We start from the raw sequence: 22,917 nt of genomic DNA, 5'->3' as shown, positions 1-22,917 counted from the left end.
TGAGGAGAAAGAAAGGAAGGGACCATACAGAGATGGAAGATGGATGAAGAGCAAGGAGAAAGAAGAAAATGTCAAATGGGCAGGAGGCCCTGACGAGCGAGTTAACAGAAGACAAACAGAAACCAGAGCCTAGGACCAACATGATTTGAATAATAAAATGACCAGTCAACAAAAGGTAGAAAAAATAATTTTATTTTTTATTTCGTGATTACAATATATCGGATTAGAAATGTATATCCTGCCAGAGCTGGTGTTAGACAAGGAGCATGAGCTAGGGCCTAACAGTGATGCACGATTTCTGATTCAAATCGATTCACCGATTCACTTTGAGTGAATCGATTCGAATAGATTCATTTTAAAAAAAAAATCGGCCTGACTGATTTGGTGACCAGCCCTCCTCTCCGCAAATATGTATTTATACCTCTGTGCGTTGGTTGTGTGTGTGTGATTTAATTTCCCCTAACGCACGTTATTCACATAAATGGCACACGGATATTGAAATAATTTTAACTTTGTTTGAAGCAAATTAAGCAGTGTACTTCTGAATAAATTGTCAGGGTTCTCTAAAGTGTGCACTTGCACGGGAAATTTTTTCCAGCTTTGCCTTTCATAAAAGAAGTATGGAAAATGCATTCCGGGGAAATTTTTTCCAGCTTTGCCTTTCATAAAAGAAGTATGGAAAATGCGTTCTGATTTCCTCCCAGTGTCATGTGTACACAGAACAGGTGCTGAGCTGAGCTCCCCTCCCTTGTCTCCCACTGTCATTAAGGATGTCTGCTCTCACAATCCTCAGCACCCCAAAGCTGAGCCTCCGCCAATCAAGGAAAGCTCTGAAATTGAGGGCCTTTTAAGAAGAGTGAGTGCAACTTGTCTGATTTCTGGAAGATCAAAATCGTTGAACAAATAGGCTGAATCAAATCGAATCAAATTTTTTTCCCTGAATCGGGCAGCACTACCTAACAGAGAGAGGAAAAGTCTTTTGTTCGTTTGTTTACACTTGACACTGCCGGCATGGGGTTAGCAAAGGGGAGTGGGGTGGGTGAAGAGGCTACAAAATGAAGCAGCCAGGACATTTTGTTGGGGGGGGGGGGGGAGAGCCTGATTGGACAGGAAAAGCGTGCAGCTTAAGGAGGGATAGCTGAGGGAAGAGGAGGATATGATGTAATCATGTAATCCATTTTTCTAGCTAATTGTAAAGCAATGTCACAGAAAGCAAATTGAAAAATCAATTGAATTGGCAAAATTGAATTGAATAAAAAAAATTTTCCCTGAATCAGGCAGCTCTAATTTTACATCCCTCTACTAAGCGCTCAGTATCCATCACACCAGAATATAGCTCTGAAAGACGGTATTTTTCAAGTTTAATGATTATTTGATATATCGCCTATCATACTAAGCGATTATACAAAATATTTAAAATCAGGGGGTACACCATAGGCGTCGGAATGGGGGGGCCACAGGGGCCATGGCCTACCCCCAAATTCCCGATACTTCAATCCCCCATGCTTACCTCACCTTCCTTCCTTCCCTCCGCTCTGCCATGGCTATTATTTTAAAGGCAGCCCTGGCGCAGCATTCATTAGATGAGACTTCTGCCGTCGGCCTGCCCCGGAACTCTTGATTCAGCAGCAACTTCCTGTTCTCGTCTAGGCAGACAGGCCGACAGCAGAAGTCTCATCTAATGAATGCTGCGCTGACCCGCTGACATCACGGAAGTGTGAGGCGCTGGTTGGTGGTGGAGCTGCAGAGCTGGTGTGGGGATTGTGAAGTCCGGAGCTGCAGGGCTGGCGTTAGAGGGGCGTGCAAAAAGGGCAGCTAAGCAAACCGGTCTTAAGTTGCTGAAATTTTTGTTACAGGGGAATGCCGACTGCAGCAGTCCCTCTGAAACGCAGCCTGCGGCCTCCCTTCCCACATTCCTTGTGCTGTGTTCCGCCCCAATGACACAACTTCCTGGACAGACCACGGCACAAGGAACACAGTGAGGAAGGCCGCAGGCTGCATTTCAGAGTCGCTGTCGCAGCCAGCATTCCCCTATAACAAAAATGCAAACGGAGGTGAAGGGGGAGGATATGCCGGGCCAGGAAGTCCCCAAGGACGGTGGGGATTTTTTTCCTAAGTAGAATGGGGGATGGGTTTCACAGATGTGTCAGGTGGGAAGTGAAAGGGAATGACTAATAGGGCCAGAAACATGTGGGAACTAGTTATGGTCTGGAGGGATAGAAAAAGAGAGTAGTTGGATGTGGGGAAAGGAGAATAAGATACCAGAAGGGAAGAAGGAAAGAGAAAGGCAGAGATGGTGGACTTGGGGTTGGTGTAGAGGGAGATATATAGGAGGATAGGATAGTTGGAAAGGGAAAGATATGGCATGGGAGGGCAGTTGGGAAGGCAGGGAAGAACATATGTTGCTCAGGCTGGGAGGGGTTTGGAAGGCCAGATTCTTCTCTGGCTGGGGGGAGACAGGGAAGGATAGATGTTTCATGGGCTGGGAGGAGGTTGGGGAGGACATGGATGTGGTGCTGGGAAGCGAGTGATGCTGCCAGTGGGGGAGGGAAGAGAAAAAGAAAATTATTGTACATAGGTGCATGGAGTGTGAAGGAAAGAGAGATGGTATACATGGGGAAAGGAAGAAGAGGGAGAATTGTTAGACATGATAGTGGTAGAGAGGAGGGAAGAAAAATATTACACTGGGAGGGAGGACAGATGACTCAAAGAAGTGAGAGATGTCAGATTCTGGAGAAGGGTGATGGAAGGGAGAGAGTTGTCAGACCACTGGAAGGGGAAAGAGAGACCAGAGAAAGGAAGGAGAGAAGAAAGATACCAGACTGCAGGAAGGAGAGGAGAGAGATGTTAGACCATAAGAAGAGGGAGGGAAGGAGAAAGATGCCAGACCATGTGAGGGTATAAGGAGGGAGACTGATGTCAGACCACTGGAGAGAGAGAGGGATGAGATGGTGCACAGAAATGGATGTGGCAGGGAAGAGAGATAGAAGAAATTCTTCTTAGGGGATAGATGGAAATAGGGGAGAAGAAAGAGAAAATGGTACACATGAATAGATGGGAAGGGAAGACACGGAAAAGTAGATTTTGAGAAGAAAGCAGAAAAATGTAAGAAAGTTGAATGTTAAAGGTTAACGCCAAAGATGAATGTAGGGCAGAAAGTGAAGAAGGAGAGAAAGACAGCAAATGGATAAGAAGGCCATGGAAGCAGAAAAACACAGACAGAAAGAAGTGCAACCACAGATTGGGAAAAGATGATTAGATCACCAGACAACAAAGGTCTTCAATTTAGAGGTATGGGGGAGGGGGGTGGCACGGGGTTTGTGGCGGGCTCGGGAGTTTGAAGCAAGGCCCTGTATCTTCAGTTTAGAGATGCATTGGGTTCACAGTGGGGCCCTGCCAGCAGGAGGGAATGGGCATCCCTCCTGCTGATCTTCAATTTAGAGGTACTTGGAGGAGGGTGCGGGGAGTTTGGGGCAGGGCCCCAGAAGCAGGAGGGAGTGAGCATCCCTCCTGCCGATCTTCAATTTTGGGGAGGGGGTTCCTAGTGGCTAAGGCAGGAGAGATTGGGCTTCCTTCCTGCTGATTATTTGGGGGGGGAGGTAAAGTTAGAAGGGTGTGGGCCATCGGCAAAGGGGGGAGGGTCTCGGCATGACCTTTTTTTTTTTTTTTTTAATGGTGTCATTAAAAATTTTTTAAAGCTGCTGTTCGGGACACCTTTTTTAAATTTTTTTTTTTTTTACCACTTCAATACCTGAAGACCTATTGAAGATTTCAGAGGATTAAAAACTAGTGCTTCATTTTGTGCATTGATCAGTGTACTCATTTTAATATTGATGAGCTTGTTGCAATCTATTTACACACAATTATCAGAAGCTGCTACAAACCATGGAAAAGACATGATTAGCCATTTGGGGTATTGATAGCTGCAATACTTTGACACTAAACAGGTTGAAACTGGTTTAGTGTCGATCGTTAAAGACACAGTGATTTTGAGTATATGGGCCACAGAGGTTACCTAACTAAGCCCACCTTTCCCCCAAGCTTAAAAGTGCTTTATTTTTTTTGTGCCGATACCATTCTGTGAATCAGCCCAAGCCCCATGCCTCATACATGATTCCTTTCTTCCCCCCCTAAAAATTTTAAATGTCAAGGAATTGTCTGGAACGACCATCTGGAAGATGTAGGAAAGCAGTGGGCAAAACTGAAAGGAGCTATTGTAAGAACAATGACACATTTTGTAAGGAAAGTAAATAAAAGTAAGAGAAAAAGAAGGCTGCTTTGGTTCTCAAAAGTAGTAGCTGAGAAGGTAAGGAAAAAGAGGTTAGCTTTCATAAACTACAATAGACTGCAGAAAAAGAGAGACCAGCAAAAATATCTGGAAAAGTTGAGAGGCTTGTTAAGTAGTCAGGAAAGCAAAGATGCACATGGAAAAAATAGCCGACACAGTAAATCAAGGAGACAAGACATTTTTTTGATTAATTAGTGATAGGAAGTAGTGCAAAAGTGGCCTTGTGAGCCTCAGAGGTGAAGTCAAAAAATAAGTAGAAGCTGATGGATAAGGCTGAATTGCTTAACAAATATTTTTTTCCTGTGTTCACAACTGAAGTGCTGGGAGGGGAACCGCAAAAGACAAACACAAATAGGGATGGAGGTGTAGTAGACTCTGATCGATTTTTCAGAGGATTGTGTTTGTGAGGAGCTAGCTAAACTAAAGGTGGACAAAGCAGTGGTGTAGCAAGAATAGGAGGTGCTCCCTGTCACACATGTGCCTTCTCTTCTCTCTGTATCTCTTTAACTCTTTGCCGGTGCAAGCAGCATCTTCAACCTGATGCCTGTGCCAGCCTCGTCTCTCCCTCTGACATCATTTCCTGGTATCTCAACCAGGAGATGTATTTAAATGTGGTCATTAGTTAACCCTCCTCATGCTTTTTTTTTAAAATAATAAAAGGGCTGTCCAGCACTTTTAGTGCCAGAAAACTTACCACATAATCTGAGACAGTGGTGTCTAAGGACACTCCTTCTCTCCCATCAACTTGACTACCCTCCTGTCAAAACCCTGATTGTCTAGTGACTCTCAATCATCACTTCCACCCCCCCCCCCCAAACCAACCCGGCCCCCAATCTATTACTGCCTGGTGGTGTAGTGACTAAAACCCCTGGCCCTGGTGGTCTAATGACTCGACCCCTCTCTCCATCAGCCCTGGTGGTCCACATACCTTTGACATAGTGGGGATGCTTACTCTCTCTTGCCTCTGGGCAGCTCTTTTCAAAATAGTGGCATCCTACCCCCTGCCCGTTGTATTTTGGGATATACTGGGCAGGGTCTAAGTACCATATAAGGAGTTTTCCACATTGTATTCACAGTAGAGTCTCCTCTACCACAAATCTTTTGAGCAAGGGCTCATCTGTTCACTTAGCACAGACAGTTTAAGGAATAGTTATTCAGCAGTACAGCTTCTTCCTCTCTGCTGGAGATCTTGGCACCTCAAGAGGCATTTCATTAATGTACTTGTTGTCACTGATGCTTCTTGGCAATTTTCCCTCTAAGCTGCTTGGCTGCGCACCTTTTAGCAGGAGGCCGTGCAGCCATTCAGCCCCACCATGCAGACGGGACCAGCACCCCTTCAGTATTACTCTTCCATCTTGTGTCAATACTGCTTCTTTCCCAAAGCAGCAGCAGCAAACTGAAACAAACCGGCCATGGGACCTGCCAGCCTGCTCTTTCCAGCGTCACTTCTGCTGGGGCAAAGCCTGCAGCCCACGGATATGTATGGGAAGGTTCCACAGCCGGTTTGTTTTAGTTTACCACTGCTGCTTCGGGAAAGCAGCAGCAGTGCGGATGCTAGGGAGCAAACGCTGGTGGATGCGAGTCTGAGAGATAGGGGGCAGGCGCTGGTGGATGTGGGTTGAGTGGGAGAGGGGACAGGCGCTGGTGGAAAAGGGGTGGGGAAGAGAGGGGATAGGCACTGGTGGAAGGAGGAGAGAGGGTAGAATCTGGTGGAAATGGTTTGGGGTGGGGGGAGAGAGAGGGGGTAGATTTTGTATTGAAGTGGGAAGAAAGATTCTAGATAGAACAGGGGAGAAAGGGCAGATGTTGGGGAATGAGGTACAGAGAAGAGGGAGATCAAGGAATGGGGGAAGTGAAAGGGGAAATTGAAGGTGAGGGGGAGAGAGGGGGCAGACGTATGGAAGAGGAGAGATACAAAGAGGATTGAAATATTGATGGAAGGAGAGAGAGGGGAGGTGCTGGATGGAAAAGGGAGGGGGAAATAAGCTGTATAGAAGGAGAGAGATTGAAGCCTGGATGGAAGAGACAGGAGGGAGATGATGGAAGGGGAAAGTGAAAGGGAAGAGAGGGAGCAGACTATGGAAGGGAGAAGACAGAGGAGGGAGATACTGATGGAAGGGGAGAGTGTGGAGATGCTGGATGGAAAGGAGGAGAGGAGGCAAATGCTGGATAGAAGAGGGTAGATGCTGGATAGAAGAGAAGTGAAATGAGCAGATATTTTTGGGGGGAGGGTGAGACAGAAAGGAGGGAGATAATGATGGAAGGGAAAAAAGAACAGATATAGGGGCCAAATACAGTATAGAAGGGGGTGAGAAAGAAGGCCGAGTTAGTGAAAGACTGGAAAAAAAGGGAAGTGAAATAGGAAAATCAGGGTGAGAGTAAGATGGAAAATGTAGACCATAAAAAAGGGAACTTGAAGACTAGATTATAAGAATGAGCTAAATCTAGACATAGAGGTAGAGAAAATAAATTGAAGAAATCCTAAAGGAAAAGGAGGAAAGAGAAATCCTGGAAAAAGGCTTAAAACGGAGGAAGGCAGAAATCAGAGAAGTAAATAACCAGAACATAAAGGTAGAAAAAAGAATTCATGATAAAGTAGCATGGTGCCCTTGTTTATAAAGGTTAATAAACAGAAAATAGAATTACCTTTTCATTGAACTAATTTTAATACATTTTTGACCATCAGAGACCAAATCCTCCTTTCTGAGGGCAGGAAGCTTACTGGAGGTGTTGGCTTCTGAGAGCTAACTGAAAAATATTTTAAAGTCCTTGCAATAAAAATCTTATTTTCCATTTTTTAAATTTATATTTGTAATTTTTAATTTGTAATATATAGTGTGTATAATACCATCAGGATAATGTAAATGGAAAATTTATGCTCAGATCAACTCGGTCCTTTGCTCACGAAAAACAATTTTACTCACATGAACTCGGTCCTTAGAGGGAACATTGCTTCTCATCCTTACCACCTCCTTTTTATTTCTCCATTTCTTTTATGAGGGATTCAACCTGCAGATTTATAACACATGGAACTAGTCTCTCACTTTGGGTCAGGCTTTATCTGGATAGAGGCAGAAGGTGCAATAGAGTCAGCAACTTTGGTGGCACAATGTTTCCTAGCTATACTTCAGTCACATGTGTTTTTGCATATGTTTAAAGACAAAAAAAAACCATGAATTCACAGAGCTATAGTAGTGTATAATTTATCTTTAAAATCAAGCATGATACTGGAAGATTTGAGGGTGGCCAACATAGCACCAATTTTTAAAAAGTGTTTCAGTGGTGGTCTGGGAAATTATAGACTGGTGAGCCTGATGTTGGTGTCAAGCTAAAAGGTAGAGAAATGGATTAATGAGAGAAAGCCAACATGGATTTAGTCAATAGAAATCATGCCTCACCAATTTACTGCATTTCTTTGAAGGGGTGAATAAACATGTGGATAAAGGTAAGCCAGTTAATATTGTGTATCTGGATGATCAAAAGGCATTTGACAAAGTACCTCAATAATAATAATAATAATAACAGTTTATATACTGCAGAACCGTGAAGTTCTATGCGAATAAATGCCTCCTGGGGAAATTAGAAAGTATTGGGATAGAAGGTAGTGTCCTATTGTGGATTAAACCCCTTCTGAATGGCCTGCTTCAACTGCAACCATTTATATAATTGAGATTTTGAAATACCAAATGTTTGTTGCAATCGTGAAAAATCAAGCATTTTCCCATTTGATAATACATCATCCAAGGTACGTACGTATGCAACCAATGCTTCCAAAGGATCTTAGACTCACCAATTTGAATCTTGGAGTTCAACCATAAGGACTGACACGTGGATTTTTCTACTGGAATATCTGTTAAGTTGTTAATAAATTTTAAAGTGCTCCATGTGGCAAATAAGATACTATTGTCCTTATAGATTCTTGGTAATTTAATACTCACCATATGACATAATCTTAATGGGGACATAAGTTGCCATTCCAGAATTAGCCAATCAGGAAGATGTTCCATGAGCTCATGGGATGTTCCATGAGCTCAGGAAGGATCCCTGACGCAGTATATAGGCCTGATGGTACCTATAAAAATTTGGGAAATTTACCCCACCTGCCTCAATTGGTTTTTGCAAAGATACTAAAGCAATTTGAGCAGTTTTACCCAGCCAAATAAATTTAGTAAGAATACTATTCAATTTCTTATAAAAGGACCCCTGAAAATAAACTGGCAACATACCCATTTGGTAGCAAACTCCAGGCAAAATCATCTTGTTGACAGTTTGGACTCTCCCTCACATTTAGCAATAAAGATTTTTCATTTACTCTCATTGTATCTTCCAGCGTTTTTTTGAATCCAAATATCTAAATATTTTATGCTCTCTTCCTTCCAGAGGAAAGGGAATGAGTCAAATAATCCTTTAACACAATGTACATTTAGCGGAAGAACTTCCGATTTACTCCAATTTATTTTATATCCAGAAAATTTTCCAAATTGGTCAATCAAATTTAGTAAATGCGGAATGGTATATTCAGGATTCTTCAAATGAAGCAAGATATCGTCTGCATAAGCAGAGACCTTGTATTCCCGACCTGCATAAGGAATACCCTGAATCTCCTTTGTCTGCTGAATAGCCAACAACAAGGGTTCCAGAACAATATCAAAAAGCAAAGGAGATAAAGGACACCCTTGTCTAACTCCCCTCTGCAGACAAAACCATTCTAAAAAAAGTATTGTTAATATATAGTCTGGCAAAAGAGGAACTATACAAGGTTTGAATCATTTGTATAAATCCAGATCCTATACCAAACCAATCCATTGTTTGATACATGAAGGTTCATTCTACACGATCAAAGGCCTTCTCTGCATCCAAGGACACAGAGAAGGCCGGGTCTTCCATGGCTTTCGTTAAATTTAACATATGAAAAGCCAGTCTAGTGTTATTTGAAGAATGTCTTTGAACAACAAAACCCCTTTGGTACATACCGATAATATAAGGGAGAGCCTTGGCCAAGCAAAAGCCAATAACTTAGCCATAAGTTTTCCATCTACATTAATCAAAGAAATAGGCCTGTAATTTGAAACCAACATGGGATCTTTATTTGGCTTTGGTAAAACAATAGTTAAAGATTCTGCCATAGTATCTGAAATGCAACCTTTAATTAGTTGTGCCTGATATAAATTTAAAAGATAAGATAATAATGTAATTTGTAATGATTTGTAAAACTCCACAGTAAATCCATCACCACCTGGAGCGGATCCAACTCTAAGGGACTTCAACGCTGTCTGAAGTTCTTTCAGTGATATAGGCGCCTCAAGATTTCCTTTTTTTTCCGGCGATCCTTCTTGGTGCATGGCCGACTGTTTAGCGCCTGGTCGACTGCTTGCTTGCCTGGGCCGATTGGCAATGTTCCTTCCGCCTTCACACACCGAGGCGAAGAGCCGCACGCAGCGGCGAAGTACCGGGGTCAAAGCGCCGCGGAGGCTGCCGCCACCTGCAGCGGCATCGCTCTCCGCCACCTCCCACGACAGCGTCACCCCCCACCCGATCACAGCTGCCGCCTGCAGTGGCGTCGATCCCCACCTGAGCGCAGCCGAGAAGGGGAGGGTCCAGGACTTAGACCGGAGAGGCGACCATGCACCTGGGAGCCACAGCGGAGAGTTCAGCCTAGAGAGCACCGCAGAGATTACTGACTCTACCTCAGCGGCACCGATCTCCACTAAACTGCGGCAACGGGAAGCCTCCTTCCCGCTCCAAAACCCAGCGGGCCGACCAATTTGAAAAGCCCCGCTCCTTCAGGGCGTGTGAGTCCTGCACCGCCCCTCCCCCGATGCAGCGGGGAGCTATCAAAAACCTACTGCGGCAACGGGAAGCCTCCTTCCCGCACTGAAACCCTGCGGGCCGACCAGTTTGCAGAGCCCTGCTCCTTCAGGGCGTGTGAGTCCTGCTCCGCCCCTCCCCTGATCCAGCGGGGAGCTACTAAAAACCTACTACGGCAACGGCGCGCAGCCAAAGGCGCACGGCAAAGGCACCTGAAACGTCTGAGCGGAGCATCGGAAACATTAGAAAACCCCCTCCACTGGCCAAACTGACCATTCCAAACCTAGTGGACAAAAAAACCCCCAAAAACCCCTTCGGACAAACGGTTATTCTACTATCTTTTCCAGGCTATATTAAACCCTTAAGAACCTCTTAATGCATGATGGCTTCTATACTCAACTACCTAACATTATTTCTCATATTTTATTGGTCTTGCTACAAAAGCTGGTTAACTGAGGCACTACTCTCCATTCCGATTCCTATCCTCATAAGGCCTCGCTCTACCAACCCAGAACCCCATAGGCCAACCCAACGCTTCACTCTTGACTGTTCTGAATAGGGCCCTTTCCAAATCCCGGTTGTTCCCCTCTCACGCAAACCAAAGAAACCTCACAGTAAAAAAACACCGATCGTTGAGGAAAATTTCCCACTCAGTTCCTGTTGACGCTCCCCACTACCAAAAGGTTCAAGGTTTCTACTTAAACATCTGATCTATCAGGAACAAAGCTTCGCTAGTTAAAGACTGGCTAGAGGAGACCAACCCTGACTTTGTCCTCTTAACTGAAACGTGGTTGATCTCCGACAACGATATAATTCGTGAATGTTTACCTCCCGCGTTTAAAATTACGTCTCTACCCAGAACCAGGGGAAGAGGGGAGGACTAGCCATCATAGCAAGAGATTCATTTGAGTTCACCATCTTAGCCTCGAAATCCTCAACGGATCTCAAAATTCTTTCCTGTAAACTCCAGTCAGACCAGCTAGAAGATGGTTTAATTATCACATTATTTTACATCCCTCCTAAGAAATGGTCCACTGCTAAAGACAACTTCTCAGAATTCCTCGTCACAAACTCAATTACAGGTCCCTACAACCTTCTGATCGGTGACCTGAACATCCACCTAGAACAGGTAGAGCAGAGTGATACTAAAGACTTACTATCCCTCATCACCTCTCTAGACTTCTTCGTACCGACCCCTGTAAAAACCCATCATAAAGGTCACCAACTACACCTAGTAACCTTCTCCTCTAAAGATCTAGTCTACCCCAAGATTCTCTGGGAGCTAGCCACCTGGACAGATTCCCTATGGTCAGACCACCGATTATGCAATTTCCAACTTAACTGTCAAGCAAGACATCACCCGTCCAATCCCAAGTTGGCAAAAAGGACTAAGAAAGTGATATCCACAAGAGGCTTGGTAAACCCAGTGGAATTGTGGTCACACTATGACATCTCTTCCAACCCAGATCCTGACTCATTTACGGTTGACTCCTGGACCAACACGAGCACACAGATCCTTAACAAAATGGCCTCCATTAAAACAAGGAAAATGAGAAACAAAAATCTGGATGGCTGGTTTGACGCCGAACTAGGATCAGTGAAACGGGAACTATGAAAACTTGAAAGACAATGGCTGAAATCTGGTGATAGTAAAGAGAGAGCCAATTGGAGAACAAAATTAAAAGAATACAAAAAACTTAGAACTACCAAACGCACTAACTTTTATGCACAAAAAATCGGCTCCCCAAACACCGACATCAAAAATCTTTTCAAAATAGTCAACAACCTCTACGACATTCAGACCTTAACCTGTCCTACCTTAGACTCCCCACCACCTGCCAATGCCCTGGCCGAGTTTTTCAACAGCAAAATCTCCAATCTGATATCCATCCTACCGGTTGTCACAACCAACCATCTGAACTATCCAGTTACTCAGCTCAAAGACGAACCTAGGGCTGATCTGTTCTGGAACAATTTTACCATCCCTACCTGGCAACAATTCTGCAAGTTTTACTCAAAATATTCTAATTCCCACTGCAAACTAGACTGTTGCCCACCAAATGTAATGAAAGTTGCCCCGGTCAGCTTCAAAGCCAAGTTACACACTTGGCTCTCTTTCCTTTTACAGTGAGGCACTTTTCCTGAGGACCTAGGCCAGATCCTAATCACTCCGATTGTAAAAAAATCCCAAAGATTCCATCAACCTGGCATCAAATTACAGACCCATTGCGAACATTTCCTTCTTTGCAAAGTTGATGGAAGGTCTGGTCAACCAGGATCTAGTAACCTATCTGGATAAATTCAGCATTCTAAATGATAACCAGTCAGGTTTTCGCTCCGGTTACAGCACCAAAACTGTTATTGCTTCTCTGTTAGATTCCCTCCATAGCCTGTTTAGCCAGGGCATTAGTGCACTAGTCCTGCAATTTGATTTAAGTTGTGCCTTCGACTTAGTTGATCATGCCATTCTCTTGGACTGTTTGAATTCAATCGGTCTCTCCGGTAATGTACTAAAATGGTTCCAGGGTTTTCTAAGTAAATGATCATACCAAGTTTACAGTGACAATACTCATTCCTTCAGCTGGGTAAATGCATGTGGAGTCCCGCTGGGCTCCCCCTTGTCCCCCACACTGTTCAACATCTACCTGGCCGCTCTAGGGAATTTATTGCAAAGTTTAAAAATCTAGTTCTACATTTATGCTGACGATATTACCATAGTCTTTCTCCTAACTAACTTAACTTCCGAGACAAAAAATCACCTGGCATCTATCTTAAAACAAATCGAACTATGGATAATAATAATAACTTTATTTTTCTATACCGCCATAGTCAAACTGACTTCTAGGCGGTTCACATAGAAAGAAGGCTGGACAATCAGCGAATTACAAAATGCAAGAAGAAGGATGTTACATAGTAAATTGGAGAAGCATGAATATATGAGAGAAGAAAGATGTTACATAATACATTGGGGTTGAAAGGGAAAGAATACCTGAGAGGTCATCTGATTAAGCAAGGAATTTGTCAAATAGAGCGGTTTTAATTGATTTTCGGAATGTGTTGTAGGTCTGTCTGGCTTTATTTATGTGGTTTTCCAGCCAGGATTGCTGTCTGTTTGCTTGGAACATGAAGGTTCTGTCTAGGAAGGATTTGTATTTGCAGTCTGTGATCTTCGGGTATGCAAAGATGTTTTTGTTTCTGGTTGTTCGTGTGGGGTTGTGTAGAGTGAAGTGAGTTTGCAGGTAGGAAGGTGCTAGGCCCCAGACTTGTTTGAAGCAGATACAAGCAAATTTGAACAGTATTCGTGCCTCCACAGGTAGCCAGTGTAATTTCTTGTAATAGGGGCTAGTGTGGTCTTTTTTTCTCAGTCCGAAGATCAAGCGAACTGCAGTGTTTTGCACTAATCTTAATTTTTGTACTATTTTTTTTGGGATACCCAGGTAGGCGATGTTGCAGTAATCTAGTGTAGATAGAATCAGCGACTGCACCAGTAATCTGAAGGATGTTGTGTCAAATTGAAACTCAATGCAGAAAAAACCAAATTCTTTCTGGTGAGTCCGAACGACAAAATCAAAGATTCATCAATTTCCTTGAATGGTAAAGTCTTTCCTATCACAGATTTCATAAAAATTCTGGGAGTGACACTAGACCACAACCTTACCCTTGAAGCACACACCGACTTACTGGTCAGAAAAGGCTTCTCCGCATTATGGAGACTAAGAACCATCAGAAAGTCCTTCGATACTATCTCCTTCCGCTTACTGGTGCAATCTTCCATTCTAAGCTTACTTGACTACTATAACATTCAAAGACTCCAAATCATCCAAAATTCGGCAATCCGTCTGATCTTTGGGCTAAAAAAATGGGAATACATAACTCCCTACTACCAAAAACTCCACTGGCTGCCCTTGGAAGCAAGAGTGCAGTTCAAGTATGCCTGTCTCTGCTTCAAATCCATTCTTAGCTTGGCCCCCATATACTTGGTTCCCCATTTTATCCTAGATTGTTCATCCAGACCCACACGCAGAGTTCATCTGTTTAACCATCCAACACTAAAGGCCTGAACAGAACACTTGCCTTCCAAGCAGGTCAACTAAATGATTGGCTGGGCAATATTATCTCGCGCTCCTCATCCTACATAAATTTCAGAAAATTATTAAAAACAAACCTGTTTAACCTATTTGTATCCCAAGACTTCTTATTCCCGACCTCTTGTTTCCCAAGATCTCTTATGCCTTCCTCTGTATCCTGATCTCCTACATATATATTGTATCTGTATTTGCTGATTGTACCTATTCGCTGATTGTCCAGCCCTTATTTATTGTAAACTGCCTCGAACTACTACGGCTTTGGCGGTATATAAGAATAAAATTATTATTATTATTATTTATATGCTCTGGAATGTTTGGCCCATTGATTAATTTTAAAAACTCTAAACCCTCAATTTCTTTATTTGAATAAAGCTCAGAAGAATATAAAGCTTTATAGTAGTTCAAAAATTGTTTTAAAATATTTCCAATTTGAGAATGAGTTTCACCCTTCTCATCTTTAATAGCCACAATCTTTGCTTTTCTTGTTTTTGCTTTGAGGTAATTATCCAATAATTTTCCTGCTTTATTCAAGTTTCCATAATACAGAGCCTGTTGAGAAAACAAATCTTTCCTAGCTAAATTTGAGGAAATCTCATTGTATTTATATTTAGCTTTCAAAAGGGCCTGTAGAGTAATTTGTTCCCATTTTGAGGCCAGTTATGACTCTAAATTCTTAATACTTTGTTCCATTTTAAGTTGTTTCCTAATGTGTACTGAAACAAAATGATTTGCCCTCTCATTCTAGCTTTGAAAGCATCCCACAATGTTTCCAAAGAGATTTCCTCTGAGGCATTGAGTTGAAAATATTAATTTTTAATTGAAATTCCTCAAGAAAGTTTAAATTTGCAAGCAATGTATTATTGAATCTCCAAACCGTTCTACTACAATCTTGTTCAGCAAATTTAAATTCAATCCAAATTCCAGCATGATCTGATAAAATAATTGGGTCTATGCTGGCTTTTGTAACCTGCTGAGTTAATTGATCTGAAACAAAAATATAATCTATTCTTGAAAACGATTTATGTACTTGGGAGCAGAAAGAAAATTCCCGAGCATTAAAATGAAGAATCTGCCATATCTTTCAAGCCACAGGACTGTACTAAATTATCTAAACCCAGTGATTTTATTAGCCTACTGGGTTGTTTATCCAGCAATGGATCTATAACAGCATTAAAGTCCCCTGCTACTATTAAATTAGAAGTAGCCAGTGGCAAAATCAACTGCTGAAGAGTTTTGAAAAATTCTGCCTGATTTGAATTCTGCCTGATTTGTGAAAAAATCAGTGTCACTAGAGATTCCACCTAATACAATAAATAAATAAATATATGTCTTAAATATTAATAATGAGTATATGTATAGTCTCAGTGTGATTGTTAAGCTATAGGGCCTACTGCCACTACGTAATCCCAGCTTTAATCAATCTGCAGTCTCTAGTGACACTGATTCTTTCACAAGTACCTAGTGTTTTTGTACATTTTGTGACGTACTTTATAGGGTATTTTCACACCTGAATTTTGTATCTCTACCGGTTAGAGGATGTAAATTCAAGTGTCATCATCAACATCTTCTCTCATATCATGTAGCATTATGGGGTAAAGACCTGGAACAATTACTTATGCTTGCTAATACTTATGGGGAATTCAGGAGACACCTAAAAACATATCTGTTTCTGAAGTACTTAGGCAGTTGATTTGTACAATCTTTCTCACAATAACCGATCTCTAGAGCCGCTGTTCACTAGTTTTAACTTGCCAGTTCTACTCAATTTGTAGAATTTTTAATCATTGTAAACTGCATAGAACTTCACGGTCCTGCGGTATATAAACTGTTATTATTATTAAAAAGCGTCAGAATATCTTTTCCTGAGCTCATGTTCACTTGAATCCATCTTCCCATGGGATCTGCTGAGATTGCACTAAATGCAGCTGAGCATTTTTTATGTACTCGGATAGCAACCCCAGCCTTTTTCTCCACCGCAGGAGCGAAAAAACTATGCTTAACCCACCCCCATTCCAACTTGGCCGCTTCAATAGTGGATAATAATAATAATAACAGCTTATATACCCAAATGCCGTGAAGTTCTATGCGGTTTACAAAGATTAAGCAAAGGTACAAATTGATTGACTTTAAGAGGGGAGGAAGAAAGAGGGTTAATAGGATAGGAAATCCATTTTTGAGGAGAGAGTGATCAATAGAACAAGTTAATCGCTATAGAGGGGAGAGAGAAGAGAGGATCAGTTGTCTAGATCAGTGTTTTTCAACCGCTGTGTGCCGCGAGATGTTGCCTGGTGTGCCGTACGGTCAGGGCCGCCATCAGGGCAGTATCACCAGTCTAGGGAGAGGGGCGGTCCGCCCCACGTGGACAGGAGAGAGCTGGACGGGGGACCCGCGGAGTTCAATACAACTCGAGCCGCGAGGCTCGTCTTCTGTTCCTGCCTGCCCTGCAGCTAACATATAGCCGATCGCAAGCGTTCCCCGATGTCAGCGCTGACGTCGGAGGGAGGGCTTAAGCAAAGCCTGCCCTCCGACGTCAGCGCTGACGTCGGAGAATACTTCCGTTCGGCTATTTGTGTGCGGCAGGGCAGACAGGAAGCAGAAGACAAGCCTCGCGGCTTGAGCTTCGTTTTGCTGAGAAAGTTGCAAAGATGGGCTGGTAGGCAAACACGGAACACAAAAGGGGGGAGGTAGTGCGTTTTGGACACAAGGCATGAACTTGGGAGAGAGGAAGGGAGGGAAAGAGATGCTGAGGTGGGGGAGGGAATGCGTTTTTGGACACAGAAGGCATGGACTTGGGAGAGAGGAAGGGAGGGAAAGAGATGCTGAGGTGGGGGAGGGAATGAGTTTTTGGACACAGAAGAAATGGACTTGGGAGAGAGGAAGGGAGGGAGAGAGGAAGGGAGGGAAAGAGATGCTGAGGTGGGGGAGGGAATGCGTTTTTGGACACAGAAGAAATGGACTTGGGAGAGAGGAAGGGAGGGAAAGAGATGCTGAGGTGGGGGAGGGAATGAGTGTTTGGACACAGAAGGCGTGGACTTTGGAGAGAGGAAGGGAGGGAAAGAGATGGTTGTGTACACGGGGAATAGAAGAAAGGAGAATTTTTGGTCATAGGGAGGGAGTGAGGTACAGATAGTGGCATACCAGGGTGGGGGGGGGTGGTCTGCCCCACCCCGGGTTTACGTCCCAAGGGGGTGCACAGCTGGCCACCCTCCAGTGTTGTCCCTAGGCCGGCAAACTGCGGCTCTTTAGCCACTTGAGTGCCACCGCCGCCAACGGTGTTGTTGGCGGTGGCAGCATTATAAAATACTTTCTTTGTGTTTATTTGATTCCTATTCAAGAGAATTACTTTATATATAGTCAATATAGGCACAGAGTTAAATTTTTTAACATTTTCTAATGGTGGTGTGCCTCGTGATTTTTTTCATGAAACAAGTGTGCCTTTGCCCAAAAAAGGTTGAAAACACTGGTCTAGATACTTTAGGAACAGGTGTGTTTTCCTAAATTTCTCATAAGTAGTGGGCGAAAGCAATTGTTCTAGGTCTTTACCCCATGATGCTGCTTGGTGCGAGAGAAGATGTTCATGGTGTTTTTTCAGTTTACAACCTCTCACTGGGGGGGAAACGAAGTTGGAATGTGAGCTTCTCTTGTGTCTGTTGGCTGAGAAGACGAAAAGGTCAGTTATATATTTAGGGGCAAGTCCGTGTAGTGCTTTGAAGCAGAAGCAGGCAAATTTAAACTTTACGCGCGCCTCCATTGGCAGCCAATGCAGCTGCCGGTAGTAGGGTGTCACGTGGTCAAACTTCCTCAGCCCAAAGATCAGTTTGACCGCTGCATTTTGCATCAGTTGTAAACGCTGCATGTTCTTTTGGGAAATTGCTAAATAGGCGATGTTACAGTAGTCAAGTAGACTCAGTACAAGGGATTGGACTAGGGTTCTGAATGCCGCTGTATCGAAATAAGCTTTAATGGACCTGAGTTTCCAGAGAGTGAAAAATCCCTTTCTGATCAAGGAGTCCACCTGGTCTCTCATGGTTAGGCACTGATCCAAAGTTACACCTAGTATCTTTATGGTAGGTTGGATAGGGTAATTAAGAATATTGATACATAGTGGTGATTTGGTGTCAAGCGGATGTGGCGAAGCAACGAAGAAAGGATAAGTGAGTTTCCTAAATAAAATATATATCCGCTTCCTGCTGCTTTAAAAAGTTGACTATTTTTTTCCTCTTAATAGGATGATTAAGTCCATTGACATTCAATGAAAATATTTTTAGTGACATCTGAAATGATTTACAATAAAATTCAAATTATTTCCCTTCCAACCATAAAGAACTTTATTAAGCAATCCCCTATACTCATCCAGGATCCCAGTAAATCCACTACCCTCACTAACCCACCCTCTGAAATAAATCATGTGAACTTGGATACAGATTGAATAGACACGCAAACCCACTATCCCCCCGCCCCACAACTTATAGTATACCATTCATCCCCTATCTCTCTTTTCATTTTAAATTGATCAAGTAATAATTTCATCTCATTTGCCATTTCTAAAACAACTGAGCATGGACTGATCATGATGGCATCATGATTTGAAGGTCACTTCTGATAAAATTTTGTATTTTGAATTATATTTATTGAATTTTCAATATAATCAAGATTAACTTGTATAGAAAGGAAATTCAGCAAGAAAATAGATAAGTAAACATTATAAAATATTTAACATCAAATAAAAGCTTAAATTTCTACTCAAGTCCTCAAATGGGATCCAAGATAGGTGATAGGTGAAAATAATAAGTAGAATTATAATTGCAAAAATATACTAGTTGGCTGAGGTTAGTACACCCTTCATTAAACTTAGCACTTATGTTCCATCTTTCTCCAAACATGAAGTTGAGAGAAAGGTTGTCAGTTGAGATGGCTCAAAGAAAACAAATTTATGTGAACGATAATTAAGTACACATTTACATGGATGTCGCAAGTAAAATGTGGCCCCTAGAGCTATAACACCAGGTTTCCTTAACAAAAATTCACATCTCCTTCGCTGGGTCTCCTTGGTCAAATCTGGAAATATCTGTATTTTACAACCTAAAAATTATTTTTGTTTATTTTTAAAGAAAAGTCTCAGTAACCAGTTTTTATCTGGTGCGAGAGCTACTGTTAAAAGTAAAGTTGCTGATACCGCTAATTCTTTATCAAATGTTTCCAAAATGTTAGATATATTCATTGAATCTTGTCCCAAATTTTGTTGTTGTCGCTGATCCTGTGTCTTATTAGGAAGGTAATAAACCTGTGTAAATGGAGGTAATGTTTCTTCAGAAATCTCCAATATTTCCATCATATAGCGTTTTATCATTTCTCTAGGGGCTATTATAGGCACCCTGGGAAAGTTAATTAATCTAAGATTATTATTCCAGGAGAAATTTTCCATTGCCTCCATCTTCCTTCTTAAGTTGGTATTATCTTTGATTAATGACTCAGTAATTTGTTTAGAAACTTTTAGTTCTTGATAAACGTTCTGTATTGAGGTTTTAGAGTCCTCAATTCCAATCTTCAGATTTTTAATCTCGGTCTCACGATCATTGAATTTATTTTCAAGTTGTTGTAATTGTGGATTTATGGACTTTGCCAGATTAGCCACAAGATCCCACAAGGAGTCTAATGTTACCTCCTGGGGCTTCTCTATTTGAAATGAGTGTAAATTAGGTTTATTTAGCTTACCCATTGGCAATCTATCTCTTCGAACGTCCTGTTGGGCTCTTACTTCTCCCTCCGCTCCCTCCTCAGTCTCCACATTCGGGCTTCCCTGTAACAGCAAGGACCCCAACGGCACAGTTCCCCTTCCGATCTCCTTAGCTTCCGGGAGGAGGTGAACTCCGACCTCTGGAAGTACCTCCGCTCGCGGGTAACTGGTGGACTGAGGGCGTGGGGGAGGTGCTCTCACATCGGGGCTTAACGATGTTTTCAGCCCTATGGAGAACGGCACAGATTCGCCACCACTGTGCGACTCCTGCAGGGAACTCCCCAATGGTATCTGCGTCTCCTGCATTCTCCTCACCAGCTCTTCAATGTTGCCGAAGATGGCCGTCCTGGAGCGCTGTGAGGCTCCACCAGCGCTTCGTCCTCTCCTCTTCAGCATTTTCTAAACAGGTAAAATTCTTGCAAACAAATAATTCGAAGGGAGCAAGGGAGAATGGAACTCAGACCTCCTAGCTTTCGGCCATCTTGGATCACTCTCCGATAAAATTTTGTATAAAAGATGTATCTGCAAAAGGTATGGGGCAGCACTCATAGATTATAAACACTATGTCATAAGAACCAAGAATATCAAGCAGAAGATGATTCTCGCCACCTGCCTGCATTGATGACCTTATACCAACAGACTAAGAGTGTATACTTTTTATTCTGAAAATCTGTAAATACTCTGGGCTCTTAGGTAATTTTGCCAGGGAGTGTATGTTGTTCACCTGGCTTCTGTAAATTTGTCATTCAACATACAGTAAACTCTCAGTTATCCAGCACCCATGGGGATTGGTAAATGCTGGATAAATGTAGTTTCTGGTTGTTTGAGAGTTAAAAATAGGCCTAACTAATACTATACCCCATACCATACCTTTTTGATCTGAGTCATTCTCTCTTCCTCTCTCTCTCATCCCCCACCCACATTTGTAGGTCCAGCATCTGTTCTTCCCTTCCCACCCTCTTTTCTGGACTGGGTCACTTTCTCTGCCCACCCCACACACACACACACGGGCAGTGGTGTACCAAGAGGGGAGGGGGGGCAGTCCGCCAAGGGGGTGCACAGCTGGCCACCCACCGGGGAATAGGCTGCTGCTGGGGAAAGGCTTCCACTGCCTTCATCGGGAACAAGCCGGCCGAGTTCTCCCTTCTTTTCTTCCCTGCAGAGCCGACTAACTCTCGCCGCCTGATGTCAATTCCGACGTCAGAGAGTACATTCTGGGCCAGCCCCGGAACATCCTCTGGCTGGCCCGGAACATCCTCTCCGACTTTAGAATTGACATTGGGCAGCAAAGAGTTGATCGGCCCTGCGGGGAAGAGAAGCAGGGCGAACTCGGAGCCAGCCTGTTCCTGATGGCGGCAGTGGCAGCCTATTCTCCAGCGGCGGTGGCAGCATTTTCCCAATGGCGGTGGCATAGGGGAGGGAGAAAGAAAGAAAGAAACGGGGGGGGGGGGAACAGGGAGCCAAAAAGAAAGGAGGCAGGGTGAAAAAAAGAAAAAATGGGGCATGAAGAGAGAGAAAGACAGACATACAGAAAGAAAGGGGGCATGGAGAGAGAAAGAAAGAAGGGGGCAGGATTAAAGAAAGAAAAAGTTGGGGGAGGGAATGAGGTCTGGAGGAGAGGAAGCATACAGGAGGCTGAAAGAAGGGAAGAAATATTGGATGCACAGTCAGAAGAATAAAGTGCAACCAGAGACTGATGAAATTACCAAACAAAGGTAGGAAAAATGATTTATTTTCAATTTAGTGATCAAAATGTGTCTGTTTTGAGAATTTATATATGCTGTCTATATTTTGCACTATGGCCCCTTTTACTAAACCGCAATAGCGGTTTTTAGCGCAGGGAGTTTATGAGCGTTGAGAGCAGCGTGGGGCATTCAGCGCAGCTCCCTGCACTAAAAACCACTATCGCAGTTTAGTAAAAAGGGAGGGGGTATATTTGTCTATTTTTGTATAGTTGTTACTGAGGTGACATTGCATAAAGTCATCTGCCTTGACCTCTTTGAAAACCTGCGGAATATAAATGATAATTAACATTTTCTCTGCGTACAGTGTGCTTTGTGTTTTTAAAATTTTATTGTTGGTAGATCATTTTGACTTGGCCACGAAGGTAAGGGGGAGGGAGGGAGGGGAGCTGCTGAAAGACATCTAGTAATCCTTGCAGGCTTGACTGTGCAGGGAATTATTTTTGTAAAATCATGTTTTGTTATGTGACTGGCATTATTTAGACTTTAATTTCTATGAATGAATAGAATGAAAATGATATAAAATTACTTGCTTGTTTTTATGTGCGTGCGCTGAAGGAAAGTGGAGAGAGAGTGAGCTGAGGATGCTGAAGGGAAATGGGGAAGAGAGAGTGGGGAGAAGACGCTGATTTATAAATTGACAATTGTACAGAATATTGTTTCTTTTTATACTTTAATATAATAAGTTCAATATAAAACAATTCAAGGCTTGTGTGGATGGAATCAGGTGGTTTGCGGGGATGGGGAACAAGCTTACGGGGATTAGTCCAATAAAATTGTATTTTCTTATTTCTCATTATTTGTTTTATTTTTATTTGTAAAGTGGTGATTGTTATATATCAGTCTTTTCAGATTTACATCTACTGTCTTTGTATTTTGCACAGTATTAGAGGACATGCATTACTGTTTTTGTGGTGTTGTAGTATTGCATTGTATGCAGAGTCTGGTTTCTTGGCGGTTCAATTTAACTTTTGTCTTCATATTTCTATTTTTAGTTTGTGATTATTTCATATTGGGCGAGGGTGTATCTGTGTGTATAAAAGGGACATGGCTTTCTGATAGCATTGACTACAGGATCAATTGACTGTACTGGATCTGGCTTGTTTAGTTTTACAATGTCTGTGTTGGTGTTCTAGTGGCTGGTGGTTCCCCAGAACAGGTTTGTGAATCACTAATATAAGATGTACATGTATTTAATGCTTGCTTATAATCAATCCTTGCCATAATGAGACTCTCTGCTTTTAGCACCAGCCA

General features: G+C 42.7%; 1 protein-coding gene across 6 annotated transcripts in view; it reads left to right on the top strand.

Moving 5' to 3' along the window:
• Positions 1-22,917, top strand: part of UBE3C (ubiquitin protein ligase E3C) — a 378,461-nt gene that overhangs the window by 320,740 nt on the left and 34,804 nt on the right. The window lies entirely within an intron of this gene.

The sequence above is a fragment of the Geotrypetes seraphini genome, chromosome 2 (genome assembly GCF_902459505.1).
Source record: "Geotrypetes seraphini chromosome 2, aGeoSer1.1, whole genome shotgun sequence".
Taxonomy (NCBI): Eukaryota; Metazoa; Chordata; class Amphibia; order Gymnophiona; family Dermophiidae; genus Geotrypetes; species Geotrypetes seraphini.
The sequence above is the reverse complement of the archived record's forward strand: the minus strand, read 5'-3'. Positions and strand labels throughout refer to the sequence as shown.